Source organism: Hippopotamus amphibius, chromosome 16, assembly GCF_030028045.1.
Source record: "Hippopotamus amphibius kiboko isolate mHipAmp2 chromosome 16, mHipAmp2.hap2, whole genome shotgun sequence".
NCBI classification, from domain to species: Eukaryota; Metazoa; Chordata; class Mammalia; order Artiodactyla; family Hippopotamidae; genus Hippopotamus; species Hippopotamus amphibius.
Window position 1 is genome coordinate 12805650 of NC_080201.1, and position 14955 is coordinate 12820604.

General features: G+C 43.3%; 1 protein-coding gene across 2 annotated transcripts in view; it reads left to right on the forward strand.

The window, feature by feature from the left end:
• Positions 1-5624: 5624 nt before the first annotated feature.
• The window catches only part of RFWD3 (ring finger and WD repeat domain 3), a 46165-nt gene continuing 36834 nt past the window's right edge, over positions 5625-14955 (forward strand). The window contains exon 1 of one of the 2 annotated variants that reach the window (XM_057712896.1): positions 5625-5726. The gene's annotated coding sequence lies outside the window, so the exon portion shown is untranslated. Of the gene's footprint in view, positions 5727-6171; positions 6248-14955 lie in introns of those variants that run through there. The other variant, XM_057712895.1, reaches the window with a different exon arrangement.

Consider the following 14955-nt stretch of genomic DNA (forward strand, 5'->3'; position numbering starts at 1 on the left):
GGAACTAAGATTCCGCATGCCACATGGCGTGGCCAAAAAAAAATTTTTTTTTTCTTTTTTGTCAAGAGCTTTTAGTTATTGTCTGTTAAAGGATTTGCCTTACAGGAGATAGTTGGCCTTTATTGGAAGTAATTTCATATTTTAAATTTTGTAGTCTTTAAGAGGTTCCTCCATGTTGTATAAGCTTCAGGTCCCATGAAACCTGCATCTGCTCCTGCCCACAAGACTACTTCCTGGGAGCTCATGTGGTATTAGGAGAATGGTGGTGACATTGAGAATAAATTCCTAGTACATATCAATAGCATTCTGTCCACATATCAATTCCTCTAGCATTCCAAAAAGCTGATGCAGAGTGACTTCAGACCAACTTTGTTCTGGTTGTTAATACCTGGTAGAAGAGATCTTTCTTTCCCCCAAACCTGCTTTGAACTTCTGCAGCATTTTGTGGTTTTTTAGATTTGCTGAACTTCAGACAGGGACAACTCTTCATTTTGGTCCAGCTATCTCATTTTGCCATGCAAAAAAAATAAGGCCTAAAAATGGTCAGCACCACATGTAAAATATTAGCGATGACTGAGGGAGGAGAGGCAGAACCCAGGCATCCTGAAGTCCTATCCAGTCACACTATTTGGGGTACTACCATGACCATCATAGCATTTACCTTACTCTATTTTTTATTTATGTACTATACACCATTTCTCCAACTTTTCCTGAGGTCTTCAGATCTCAGCTCTAATACGAGCACCTCAGAGAGTCCTTTCTTGAACCTTTAATTGAAAGAAATTCTCCTAAGGACTTTCCATTGATGTCCCTCTGTTTTACTGCTTTTATAATATTTTCTATATGAAATTACCTTATTTATTCTTATTTATTGGTTTATGATCTACCCCACTTAGTAGAATGTAAGTTCCGTTAGGTCAAGAGTCCTCTCTGTCTTATATACCATACCCATACCGTATAGAACAGAGCCAGGATTCCACTAGCTGTTGAAAAAAATATTTGCTGACTTGGAATGGACTAGAAAATGAATGAATGACGGTACTCCTAATGGTAGAGGAAAATTAATCACTTTCCCCAGAACCTGGGGATAAGGTTTACCACAAGTGTGGACTTTCTTTGGCATCCTTAAACCTTGACAGTTTTTTCAAATTTTTCATTCAGGTGCATAGAAATAGTTACAATTATGTACTTTAAGGGAACACATTAGTTATACCTTTTGGTGGAGGCAAAAAATTAAAAAAAGACATCCATCTAAACAACTCTTTTATGAAGTGGTGCTAGGTGCAGTTTTTTCATTCTTTTTACAAATGAGCCAACAGGGGGTTGGTGTTTAAGTAAACACCCATAAAGTTGTAAACAGAAATTTCACCCCTAAAATGGAACACAGCTTCTCCTCTAACTATATAAAACTTTTGGAAGTTGGAGACAAGACTATAAATTTCTGGCTTGTGTGTTTATTCCCCTTCTCTCCTAATTAGTAAACATGGCCATTAGGTGGATCATGGATGAATATACTCTCAGGACCATTTAGAAACATTCTGTATATTTTTCACTAAGCAGCCCTTTGTGTTGTCCAAATTTTTTTGCCATGTGATATATTACCTACTAATTTTTTTTCTTCTCAAAAGTCATATTTACATAATGTTTTACAATATATGGACATGCTTATTCTACAGTAAGTTTTTAAGCACTAAATTTAATCTGATGTCATATGTACAAAATATGTATAGAAAAATATTTAACATATGTATATATGTGCATAGAAAAAACTGGAAGAAAATACACCGAAACGCTAGCAGCAGTTGTCTGGGTGGTGGGATGCTGGCGGGCGGCTCCTTTATATGGGAGCCGCATGGTAGGGACCCTGCCACATCCTGCCCTGGATTTCTCTGCGCAATCCGAGTTTTCTACCGTGAGCATGCATTTTATAAGCAAAAATTCTTTTTAAAAATCATTGAAGATATAGCAATTCCCTGGTGCTCCAGTGGTTAGGACTCAGCATTTTTACTGCCCAGGGCCCGGGTTCAATCCCTGGTTGGGAAACTAAGATTCTGCAAGCTGCTGCGTGGTGCAGCCAAAAAAAAAAAAAAAAAAAAAATCACTGAAGATAGAAATCTCTCATCTTCACCTCTGTCTTGATTACAGTGGTTATATGTGCTGACATTGGTTATGACTCCTCAAACCACACACTTAAAGTCTGTGCGTTTATTATGTCAGTTATGCCTCAATTTTAAAAGGTACCAGGACAAAACCAGTCTCTGTGGAGCAAGGCTCCTTCACATCCACTCACTTCTCCTGGGACAGAAACTCGGTTCTTCAGAGCCTTCCCCGGCCACGCCTGTTTCCCCTGTCTCCCGACTTCCAGGAAGCATCCTTGTTCTGAACAGGATTAACTCAGGAAACTGCTCTCAACACAGTATTTTCAAGTTGAAGAAAGGAAAGGAAATCAGCAGAAAAAATCGAGGTAGTATGGGATAAGTTAGCACACAAAGGAGGCGAAGCAAGGCCCTGGCACAGGGTCATGTCACCACGGCCGAAGTGGGGGCCTTGTGGCCACAGGCCAGCACAGGGCTCCAGGCACAAGGTCACAATACCTTGGGGAGAAGCAGGCCAGCCTTCTCTGTCCTCCCCGACAGGTGACTGGGGTGCAGAGATTCTGCCCCAGAGCTCTCCTGAGTTGGAAGTTCACTGGGCCCCTGGGTGGGCCTGGGGACGACCATACTGGCTGAAGTCAGGTTTTCCTTAAACAAGGTTCATGGAATGAAAGAAGAGAACAGAAAAAACCAAGGCGCTTTGGGCCACCTGCTAACAGCCAAGAGCTGAGCCTCCCAGATAACTCTGGCCCTCCTCAGGCCTCCGTGTTCATCGCCAGGGTGATAGTGGTGGTGGCGGTGGGGGGGGAGGCGCTGGAGGGACCTGGGGAAGGATAAGGCCAGCCCGGAGCCCACCCGCACTTGCTGTGTCCAGCCGCCGCGGTCAGATAACCCCTAGGCTCCTCTGCCCTGCGCTGCTGCTCTGGGTTCCCCCACTGACGCCTGGGGTGCCCTGAGCCAGGCATCTCCAGTGAGACTCAGCGGGAGCTGTGCCAGGAATCAGCCCCGCTCTGCTGCCACAGGACTTCCTTGGCCTTCCCTGTGACTCCCTGTCCCACCCAGCCTCAGCCAGGGCACCAGGGGCTGATGCCCCCACTGCCCTCCTGCCCTCCAAGCTAGGAAACTGGGCTCTGGCTGGGCCCCCCGCTGTGGTGTCCATAACAACTCCTGCCCGGATCCTGCCCCCCCATGCCAGGACCAGCCCAAGGGCCGCTTCCTGCTCACTGGCCAATGGGTTCTATGGGGTGCCTGCCAGGGAGCCCCCCAACCCTTCAACACTCCATCCCCAGCCCATGGGGGCTGAAAGGAGTTTGTTAGCAAAGGGGCAACTGTAGGTCTAGCAGGGAAGCAAATGGGCCTTGGGCTAGGAGGGCTAACCCCACAGAGGACAGAGCTGGGACTGGGGAAACATGAGGGGAAGTAAGGAAGCCAGGTCCCCTGTCAGGTGCCTGGGCTCTTTCCAGGCAGCAGCTGCTGGGGTACCAAGGCACCAAGAGGTCCTGTCACCTCCCCAGGCCTAAGCCCCAGAAGCCCAGCAACCTGCTGGTCTGCACTTTCCACCTCCTCCAAAGGAATGTGCCTCCTCCAGCAATGCATCCCCGGTATGAGGACCCAGGAGCTCCTGTTGCCCCAAGTTTTAAGCTAGAAGAGATACTAGTACCCGCAGCCCCCAAGTGTCAAGTTCAGAGAGGTTATTTAACTGGGCCAGGACACACAGCAGGAGGGGAAGATCCCTCACTCCCACCTGGGATCTAAGATCAGCATTGGGCTGTACACCCCTCTATTCCCCCCTCCCCACCAGTGTTGTGTGCCCACCCATGCCACACTTCCCAGGAACAGGGGTCACATTCTTTTCAGGGCAGGTAGGGAGCTTGGAGCTATTCCAAAATCCCTTTGAAAACAGTTGGGGACACTGAAGACCAAGGCAGGGAGGGGATTGTCCAAGATCACCCTGAGAGCAGGTGGCAGATGCAGACCAGAACCAGGGATCTGGCAAGACTTCCCGCTGCCCAGGTTACCTATTAATTTTTTAATGTAAAAATTTTTCAAAGAATCACTCAGTATTTGATGATGTGCCTATGTATTCATTGACAAGGAATGCAATTCAAGATATATTTTAAGATTAAAACAGTTCCATCTATGGAACTTCCCTGATGGTGCAGTGGTTAAGACTCTGTGCTCCCAATGCAGGGGGCCAGAGTTCCATCCCTGGTCAGGGAACTTTATCCCACATGCATGCTGCAACTAAGGAGCCTGCCTGCCATAACTAAGACCCAGCACAACCAAACAAATTATTTAAATACCCTAATTCCATCTGTATCTAAATATACATATTGAGATAAATTGAGAATTTAAACAAAGTTAATAATGACTTCTCTGGAGACAATTTTTCTTTTTTGCTTCTATGTATTGTCTAATTTTTCTGCATTGGACGTGCCATTATTTATATAACAGTGAGAATCACTCAAAATGTTTTTCTTTTTACTCCATAATATATGTATTTGTTTACAAAATAAAATTCCTTTCTCCTCATATTAACCTTGCTATAGCTCAGGAGAAGCTCCCCTAGAGGCAGGAAAAGGAAAAAAAAAGTATATATGCTAATATTGGCTTTGGTGGCAGACTTGGAGGAGGAAAATATTGAAAAGTCAATTGTTTGTGGGTGGGATGGGGGGATGGGAGACAGGTCCAAGAGGGAGGGGATATATGTATACATATAGTTGATTCACTTTTCTGTACAGCAGAAACTAACACATTTTAAAGCAACTATACCCCAATAAAAAATAAATAAAATTTTTAAAAAGCCAATTATTTGGATTATCCATGGCTTTCAATTATGTATGCTCTCCTCTGATACCAGTTCCACTCAAAACTGGCAGCTGAGTAAATGAAATTTTGGCAGTGTGAGATTTCGTTTTTCAGGGAAATGTTTGAAAAATGTTGGCTGTCAAGTGATGTGCCGACAGCTTAGTAGAAGGCAGTTTTTGCAGTGGTTTGGGATTGAAGAGATCGTATAGGTAAATTCTTTTGTATGAGCTCTTCAGCCCCACTGGAGGATATAAATGAACGGGATTGTCCTACTTCTCTTTACAGGCTCCAGGATTCTGCGGGCAGAAATTATTGGATTAGCTACCGGCCTTTGGATAAAGACATTTCCTTCACCAAAGACTGAGGGAGAAACAGCATGAGACACAGTTTTAATATTTTCATCATTTAGAAGTGGACCAAGCAATCTTCCTCTCATGACTTCCTCCCGCCACAAAGTTCAAATAAAGAGCGGTAAAACCCTTCTTCAGCCTTTCTCTTTGGGGGCTGGGCGCGAGTTGACGGACGTAGATTTCTACCAATTGTACGAGGCCTCCTCAGCGCGTGGTCACGCCTAGCCCGTTTACGAAGGATCAACCAATAAGAGCGCCGCTGTTTCGGCCAGCGGTGACCAAAGAATGAAGAAGAGAGGGTATTGGCTACCGACTGGGATTGCTGTCCAATAGGAGCAGGCCAAGCCTGCGCTCGGGCGGGCCGCTTGAGCCATTCTGCAGGTGGCTGTTGGCTGCGGTGCGGCGCGAGTTTTTCGGAGGAGAAGGTCGCTGCTGCGGTGGCCTCGCGAGTTTGGCCGCGTCCATCCGGCTTCAGGTGAGGTGGACGCTTGCCTCTGCCCAAGCCTTGGGCCTCTGGCTCCGGGAGGACTTTCCAGGCTGGGTCCCTGGGCAGGGGGCCCCGGGACGCCCCACGAGGTGGGCTGCGGGCGGGCCTGGAACCCGGCGGTCTGAGGAGGTTCGGCCGCTCCGGGCGGCCCCAGCGGTCGGGGCTGAGGCGCCCGAATCTTTGCTCTTTCAGGGTTGCTGGTGAGGGTGGGGGCGGGGAAGGCCGGAACTCCGGGGATCCGGAAGGAGCCGAGGTCACCGCGGGGCCGGAGTCAGAAGTCCAGGGCAGCTCTCCAGGGAGTCGAGCGTCAGTCAGACTCTTCGTCTGCGAACAGCTGCAGTCCCACTGAGCGCCCGCTACTTGCATCACTTTCAAGTGGAATGAAAGACCTATCGTTCTACCCAACTTTACGTCACAGCAAGACTGTGACGTAAACACATTTATTATCCCCATTTTACAGGCCAACCAGTCGAGCAGGGAAGCTCGGGAACCGTCCTAAGGTCCCACAGGTAGGACGTGACAGAGCAGGGGTTTGAACGCAGGACGCCCCCCCCCCCCCCCGACGGCACCTCTTAGTCTTTTCATTGGGAGCCATCATCCCCGCCTGCAGCGGCCATTGGGTGACATCTGAGTGACAAAGCTTGGGAAGACGGCGGAGGTCTAGGAGCGGGCTGCTCATGGCCTGGGGGGACCAGTCGACGCGCCGCTGCTCAGCCCCAGGCCTGGAGCCATGTGTGTCTCCCCACGTTGATTGGGAAGCTTTTTTGCTCCAGGACGGCGCTGTTTAGAGAACTTTCTGGCAGGATGAACATATTCTGTATCTCTCCTGTCTCTCTCTGTCTGTATTGGGTGCTGATACGTTGTTAGCTGTTGAGGGTTTTTTGGTTGGTTTTGTGTTTCGTGTTTTTAGGTGTATGGTGAGTAATTCAGTAGGTATTTAGCATCTGCTATGTACTTCTCGCTGTGTAGGATACACTGATGAATCAGGCTTGGATTCAGCTCTGGGCCTTTCACGTCTCATCAGAACTGGTTGTTATCTCATCAGAACTGGCATATGATGGGGAGAAATTTCACTTTTTAATTTTTAACTATCCTGAGAAGTGCATAGAATAAGTTTTAAAAGACCCATGCACCCACCGCCCAGATCTAACAAATCTTGGCTTTGACTTTTTGATAAAATTCTTCTTCGTCGCCTTTTTTAAAATTTTTTCTTAAAAAAAATTCTATAGTCAAAGCCTCATGTGTATCCTTGCACCCTCCTTCTCCTGAATTTGGTATTTTTCATGCCTGGGCTTGTTTTATACTGCCTTATATCTATAAATCCATACAGTAGCGTGGTTTTGCATATTTTTAAGTGTCCTAAAAATGGAGTTAATAGTGGAAGTTCGTGTGTAACCTGCTTTTTTCTATTCAATATAATTTTTGAGGAAATTTACCGTGTTGGGGTTCTTAGTTGGGAGAGAATTTATGGTTCCATCTTGACCAGAGGTTTTGCCTCACTTTCTTCTCCATTTTGAGTTCTCTCATTCTTGTACTTTAGTTAATCGAGTTTTCTGGCTTGACCTTTTAATATTATTATTATTTTTTTAACTTTTTATTTTTTTATTTTTTACAATAAACTGCATATATTTAGGGTGTACAATTTGGTATCCCAATCTCCCAATTCATTCCCCCCCCCAACCCTCCCCGCTTTCCCCACTTGGTGTCCATATGTTTGTTCTCTACATCTGTGTCTCTATTTCTGTCTTGCAAACCGGTTGATTTGTACCATTTTTCTATAGTCCACATATATGTGTTAATATACAATATTTGTTTTTCTCTTTCTGACTCACTTCACTCTGTATGACAGTCTCTAGGTCCATCCATATCTCTACAAATGTTCCAGTTTCATTGCTTTTTACAGCTGAGTAATATTCCATTGTATATAAGTACCACATCTTCTTTATCCATTCATTTGTTGATGGACATTTAGGTTGCTTCCATGTCCTGGCTATTGTAAATAGTGCTGCAATGAACATGGGAGTGCATGTGTCTTTTTGAATTATGGTGTTCTCTGGGTATATGCCCAGTAGTGGGACTGCTGGGTCATATGGTAGTTCTATTTTTAGTTTTGCAAGGAACCTCCATACTGTTCTCCATAGTGGCTGTATCAACTTACATTCCCACCAACAGTGCAGGAGAGTTCCCTTTTCTCCACACCCTCTCCAGCATTTACTGTTTGTAGATTTTCTGATGATGCCCGTTCTAACCAGTGTGAGGTGATACCTTATTGTAGTTTTGATTTGCATTTCTCTAAAAATGAGTGATGTTGAGCATCTTTTCATGTGCCTCTTGGCCATCCATATGTCTTCTTTGGAGAAATGTCTATTTAGGTCTTCTGCCCATTTTTTTTTTTTTTTTTTTTCCCCTGCCCATTTGTGGATTGGGTTGTTTGTTTTTTTGATATTGAGCTGGATAAACTGTTTATATATATTTTGGAGATTAGTCCTCTGTTGATTCGTTTGCAAATATTTTTTCCCATTCTGAGGGTTGTCTTTTCGTCTTGCTTATAGTTTCCTTTGCTGTGCAGAAGCTTTGAAGTTTCATGAGGTCCCACTTATTTATTTTTGTTTTTATTACCATTATTCTAGGGGTGGATCAGAAAAGATCCTGCTGTTATTTATGTCGAAGAGTGTTCTTCCTATGTTTTCCTCTAGGAGTTTTATAGTGTCTGGCCTTACATTTAGGTCTTTAATCCATTTGGAGTTTATTTTTGTGTATGGTGTTAGGAAGTGTTCTAATTTCATTCTTTTCCATGTAGCTGTCCAGTTTTCCCAGCACCACTTATTGAAGAGGCTGCCTTTTCTCCACTGTATATCCTTTCCTCCTTTGTCATAGATTAGTTGACTGTAGTTTATCTCTGGGCTTTCTATCCTGTTCCATTGATCTATATTTCTGTTTTTGTGCCAGTACCATACTGTCTTGATCACTGTAGCCTTGTAGTATAGCCTGAAGTCGGGAAGCCTGACTCCACCAACTCTGTCTTTCCTTCTCAAGATTGCTTTGGTTATTCGGGGTCTTTTGCATTTCCATACAAATTGTAAAATTTCTTGTTCTAGTTCTGTGCAAAATGCCATTGGTAATTTGATCGGGATTCCACTGAATCTGTAAATTGCTTTCAGTAATGTAGTAATTTTCACAATGTTGATTCTTCCAATCCAAGAACATGGTATGTCCCTCCATCTGTTTGTGTCGTCTTTGATTTCTTTCATGAGTGTCTTAGAGTTTTCTGAGTACAGGTCTTTGACCTCCTTGGTTAGGTTTATTCCTAGGTATTTTATTCTTTTTGTTGCAATGGTGAATGGGATTGTTTCCTTAATTTTTCTTTCTGATCTTTCATTGTTGGTGTATAGAAATGCAAGATTTCTGTGTGTTATTTTTGTATCCTGCAACTTTACCAGATTCATTGATTAGCTCGAGTAGTTTTCTGGTGGCATCTTTCGGATTTTCTATGTATAGTATCATGTCATCTGTGAACAGTGACAGTTTTACTTCTTCTTTTCCAATTTGGATTCCTTTGATTTCTTTTTCTTCTCTGATTGCTGTGGCAAGGACTTCCAAAACTATGTTGAATAGTAGTGGCGAGAGTGGACATCCTTGTCTTGTTCCTAATCTTAGAGGAAATGCTTCCAGTTTTTCACCATTGAGAATGATGTTTGCTGTGGGTTTGTCATATATGGCCTTTCTTATGTTGAGGTAGGTTCCCTCTATGCCCACCTTCTGGAGAGTTTTTATCATAAATGGGTGTGGAATTTTGTCAAAAGCTTTTTCTGCATCTATTGAGATGATCATGTGGTTTTTATCCTTCAGTTTGTTAGTATGATGTATCACATTGATTGATTTGCATGTATTGAAGAATCCTTGCATCCCAGGGATGAACCCCACTTGATCATGGTGTATGATCCTTTTAATGTGTTGTTGGATTCTGTTGGCTAGTATTTTGTTGAGGATTTTTGCATCTAAATTCATCAATGATATTGGTCTGTAGTTTTCTTTTTTTGTAGTATCTTTGCCTGGTTTTGGTATCAGGGTGATGGTGGCCTCATAAAAGGAGTTTGGGAGTGTTCCTTTGCAATGTTTTGGAAGAGTTTGAGAAGGATGGGTGTTAGCTCTTCTCGAAATGTTTGATAAAATTCACCTGTGAATCCATCTGGTCCTGGACTTTTGTTTGTTGGGAGATTTTTAATCACAGTTTCAATTTCATTACTTGTGATTGGTCTGTTCATATTTTCTGTCTTCCTGATTCAGTCTTGGAGGGTTATACCTTTCTAAGAATCTGTCCATTTCATCCAGGTTGTCCATTTTATTGGCATATAGTGGCTTGTAGTAATCTCTTATGGTGCTTTTTATTTCTGTGGTGTCTGTTGTAACTTCTGTTTCATTTCTAATTTTATTGATTTGAGTCCACTCCCTCTTTTTCTTGATGAGTGGTTGCTAGAGGTTTATCAATTTATCTTCTCAAAGAACCAGCTTTTAGTTTTATTGATTTTTGCTATTGTTTTCTTTGTTTCATTTATTTCTGCTCTGATCTTTATGATTTCTCTCTGTCTACTAATTTTGGGTTTTGTTTCCTCTTCTTTCTCTAGTTTCTTTAGGTGTAAGGTTAGATTGTTTACTTGGGATGTTTCTTGTTTCTTGAGGTAGGATTGTATCGCTATAAACGTCCCTCTTAGAACTGCCTTTGCTGCATCCCATAGGTTTTGGATCATTGTGTTTTCATTGTCATTTGTCTCTAGGTATTTTTCGATTTCCTCTTTGATTTCTTCAGTGATCTGTTGGGTATTTAGTAGTGTATTGTTTAGCCTCCATGTGTTTGTGTTTCTTACAGTTTTTTTCCTGTAATTGATTTCTAATCTCATAGCATTGTGGTCAGAAAAGATGCTTGATACAATTTCAATTTTCTTGAATTTACCAAGGCTTGATTTATGACCAAAATGTGATCTATCCTGGGGAATGTTCCACGTACACTTGAGAAGAATGTGTAATCTGCTGTTTTTGGATGTAATGTCCTATAGATATCTATTCATTCAAGCTGATTTATTGCGTCATTTAAAGCTTGTGTTTCCTTATTAATTTTCTGTCTGGATGATCTGTCCATTGGTGGTAAGTGGAGTGTTAAAGTCCCCCACTATGATTGTGTTACTGTCGATTTCCTCTTTCATAGTTGTTAGCATTTGTCTTATGTATTGAGGTGCTCCTATATTGAGTGCATATATATTTATAACTGTTATCTCCTCTTCTTGGATGGATCCCTTGATCTTTATGTAATGTCCTTTCTTGTCTCTTGTAACATGTTTTATTTTAAAGTCTATTTGATCTGATATGAGTATTGCTACTCCAGCTTTCTTTTGATTTCCATTTGCATGGAATATCTTTTTCCATCCCCTCACTTTCAGTCTGTATGTGTCCCTAGGTCTGAAGTGAGTCTCTTGTAGACAGCGTATATGTGGGTCTTGTTTTTGTATCCATTCAGCCAGTCTGTGTCTTTTGGTTGGTGCCTTTAGTCCGTTTACATTCAAGGTAATTCTCGAGATGTATGTTCCTGTTACGATTTTCTTAATTGTTTTGTTGTTGTTTTTGTAGGTCCTTTTCTTCGCTTCTGTTTCCTGCTTAGAGACGTTCCTTTAGCATTTGTTGTAGGGCTGGTTTGGTGGTGCTGAATTCTCTCAGCTGTTGCTTGTCTGTAAAGCTTTTGATTTCTCCATGGAATCTGAATGAGATCCTTGCTGGGTAGAGTATTCTTGGTTGTAGGTTCTTCCCTGTCATCACTTGAAATATATCATGCCACTCCCTTCTGGCTTGCAGAGTTTCTGCTGAGAAATCAGCTGTTAACCTGATGGGAGTTCCCTTGTATGTTATTTGTCGTTTTTCCCTTGTTGCTTTTAATAACTTTTCTCTGTCTTTAACTTTTGTCCATTTGACTACCATATGTCTTGGCGTGTTTCTCCTTGGGTTTCTCCTGCCTGGGACTCTCTGTGCTTCCTGGACGTGGGTAGCTGTTTCCTTTCCCATGTTAGGGAAGTTTTCAACTATAATCTCTTCCAGTATTTTCTTGGGTCCTTTGTCTCTCTCTTCTCCTTCTGGGACCCCTATAATGCGAATGTTGTTGCGTTTAACATTGCCCCAGAGGTCTCTTAGGCTGTCTTCAGTTCTTTTCATTCTTTTTTCCTTGTTCTTTTCTGCATCAGTGATGATCACCATTCTGTCTTCCAGGTCACTTATTCATCCTTCTGCCTCAGTTAATCTGCTATTGGTTCCTTCTAGTGTATTTTTCATTTCCGTTATTGTGTTGCATATCTCTGTTTGTTTGCTTTTTAATTCTCCTAGGTCTTTGGTAAACTTTTTGATCTTTGCATCCAGTCTTTTTTCAAAGTCCTGGATCATCTTCACCATCATCATTCTGAATTCTTTTTCTGGGAGGGTGCCTATCTCCTCTTCATTTAGTTGTTTTTCTGGTGTTTTATCCTGTCCCTTCATCTGGTACAAAGTCTTTTACCTTTTCATTTTCTGTGTCTTTCTGTGGCTGTGATTTTCAGTTCCACAAGACAAAATACTGCTGATACTGCTTGATTCTGCTGTCTGCCCTCTTGTGGAGGAAGCTATCTAGGAGGTTGGTGGGTGCTTCCTGATGGGAGGGACTGATGGTGGGTAGGGCTGGGTGGGTGGAGCTCAATAAGATTTTAATCCAATTTGGTGGGCATAGCTCAGTGACACTTTAATCTGCTTGTCTGATGATGGGTGGGGCTGTGTTCCCACCCTGGTGGTCGTTTGGCCTGAGGCTGCTTAGCACTGGAGCTTACAGGCTCTTTGGTGGGGCTAATGGTGGACTTTGGGAGGGCTCACACCAATGAGCACTTCTCAGAATCCCTGCTGCCAGTGCCCCTGTCTTCTCGGTGAGCCACAGCTGCCCCCCACCTCCACAGGCAACCCCCCAACACCAGCAGGTAGGTCTGGTTCAGTCTCCTATGGGGTCACTGTTCCTTCTCCCTGGGTCCTGGTGAGCACATTTTTTTGTGTGCCCTCCAAGAGTGGAGTCTCTGTTTCCCCTAGTCCTGTGGAGCTCCTGCAATCAAATCCCGCGGCTTTCAACGTCTGATTCTCTGGGGATTCCTCCTCCCGTTGCAGGACCCCCCAGGTTAGGAAGCCTGACGTGGGGCTCAGAACCCTCAGGACTTCTGCAGTATAACTGTTCTCCAGCTTGTGAGTCACCCACCCAGCCTTTATGGAATTTGATTTTAATGCGATTCCCCCCTCCTACCATCTCATTGTGGCTTCTCCTTTGTCTCTGCGTGTGGGGTGGGGTTTTTTGGAGAGTTCCAGTGTCTTTCTGTCGATGGTTTCAGCGGTTAGTTGTAATTCTGGTGCTCTTGCAAGAGGGAGTGAGCGCATGTCCTCCTACTCCGCCATCTTCTATGTTATTTTTTAACTGTCTTTTGTTTTCTGAAAGAGTTCCTCAGGTTTATGTTCCAGTCCGTCTATTAAAGTATTTATTTTGGTTGTAAATTTTCATTTCTAAGAGCTCTTGTTTTCTGATCTGATCTTTTTTCCCCTTGGCATTCTTTTAAGTTTGGATTTGTTTGTTTATTTACCTACTTATTTCTCTTCTCCAAGTTTCTTTGTCTGCTTTGGTCTCCTTCTCTCATGTTGGAGACTTTTCTTGAATGTCAGTTGTTCTTTGGCTGTTTGTTCCTTTTGAGGAGAGACAACCTCCCCCACCCCCCCCACCCCAAGAAAACTGATTGGAAGCTCTGTATGAATGACTTAACCAATGGACTTTTACTGTTAAATATATGGACAGAGACCCAGCTATTTTCTTGAGATTTCACAGCTGTCAGTATTTCCTCTTGAGCTGGTTTTGGAACGATCCTCTAATCTCCTGCCTTGAGGCATAAAGAATATATATAAATCAGAATATTGCATTCTGGATTTGTGTGGCTAGGGAGAAGGGTTGGAAGTGTCTCACACTTGTGAAAGTTTATAGACTTTCACTTAGCTCCTTGTTTTCACTGCTGGTCTTAAGTCTGTCTGGTTTAAACCTCCAATTTTCTGCAGTGTAGGGGGAGGTGTTTTTTAATGTTACTTGAGGGACAGATTAACTACTTTCACAGGCTTTCAGCCAACCCCCCTTTCCATCTCCATCTTTGAACGCTATCTTCTGTGGTATGTTGTTTCTACTCTCCCCTCAGCGGGAATTAGCTTGCTTCTCAATAGCGTGTAGTCCTACCAGTTATCGATCTGAAAAACTGATTTGTGTGTCTCATACTCTCTTTGCCTTGTGCTTGTGATTTATCGTTTTTTTTAATGCCCTTTCTTCCAGGGGCTGGGGGTTCATGTTCATGGATTTTCAGGAATAACCAGGAGAGAAAGGAACATATACTTCATTCATCGTGTTTATTGGAATTCCATCCATTTACTTTGTCTACTCCAATCTGGCCTCTACCCCATCACTTTGGGGAAACAGCTCTTTTCTAGGTTATCTGTCATCTCTGTGTTGCTAAGTCTGTGGCCATTCTTCCCCTCAGTAGCACTTGAGACACCTAACCGTTCCCTTCTTGCAACATTCTTCCAGGACACCACACTCTCCCAGGTTTTCTCCTACCTTGTAGTCTTGGTTTCTGGGTTCTCTTCCTGTAACTGTTGTCCTTTTAATGTTAATGTCTCTGATATTAGTCCTTGGCCTGCTTTTCTTCTGTCTCGATTCCTTCTTAGTTAATCTATCCCATGATTTTAAGTGGCATAACTTTGCTGAGGATTCTTGAAGCTGTCTACTCTTTTCCATCCCCACTGCTACCATTCTTGCCTCTGTGATCACTAGTTTACACTCCCACTGTAGCCTATAAACTGGTTACCTTGCCTGCACTTTTGCTCCCCTACAGTCCATTCCTAACACAGAAGAAACTCCTTACCAAGGCCCTTTAGTGAGAATGTCCTACCTCATCAACCTCATCCTGTACTGTCTGCTCTTTCTTACTGTACTCATTACACTGGGCTTCCTAGTTTCTCAGATGCACCAAACTCATGCTCAGCAGGCAGCTGTGTGTTGATTTCCTTCTGAAACTCTTTCTTGGCTCTTCATATGGCCAACTTCTTTTAATCCTTCATGTCTCGGTTTCATATTCACTTTTGAGAGGCTTTGCCTTACTATTGTGTCTTGCTTCCCACTCCCAAAACCAAATAG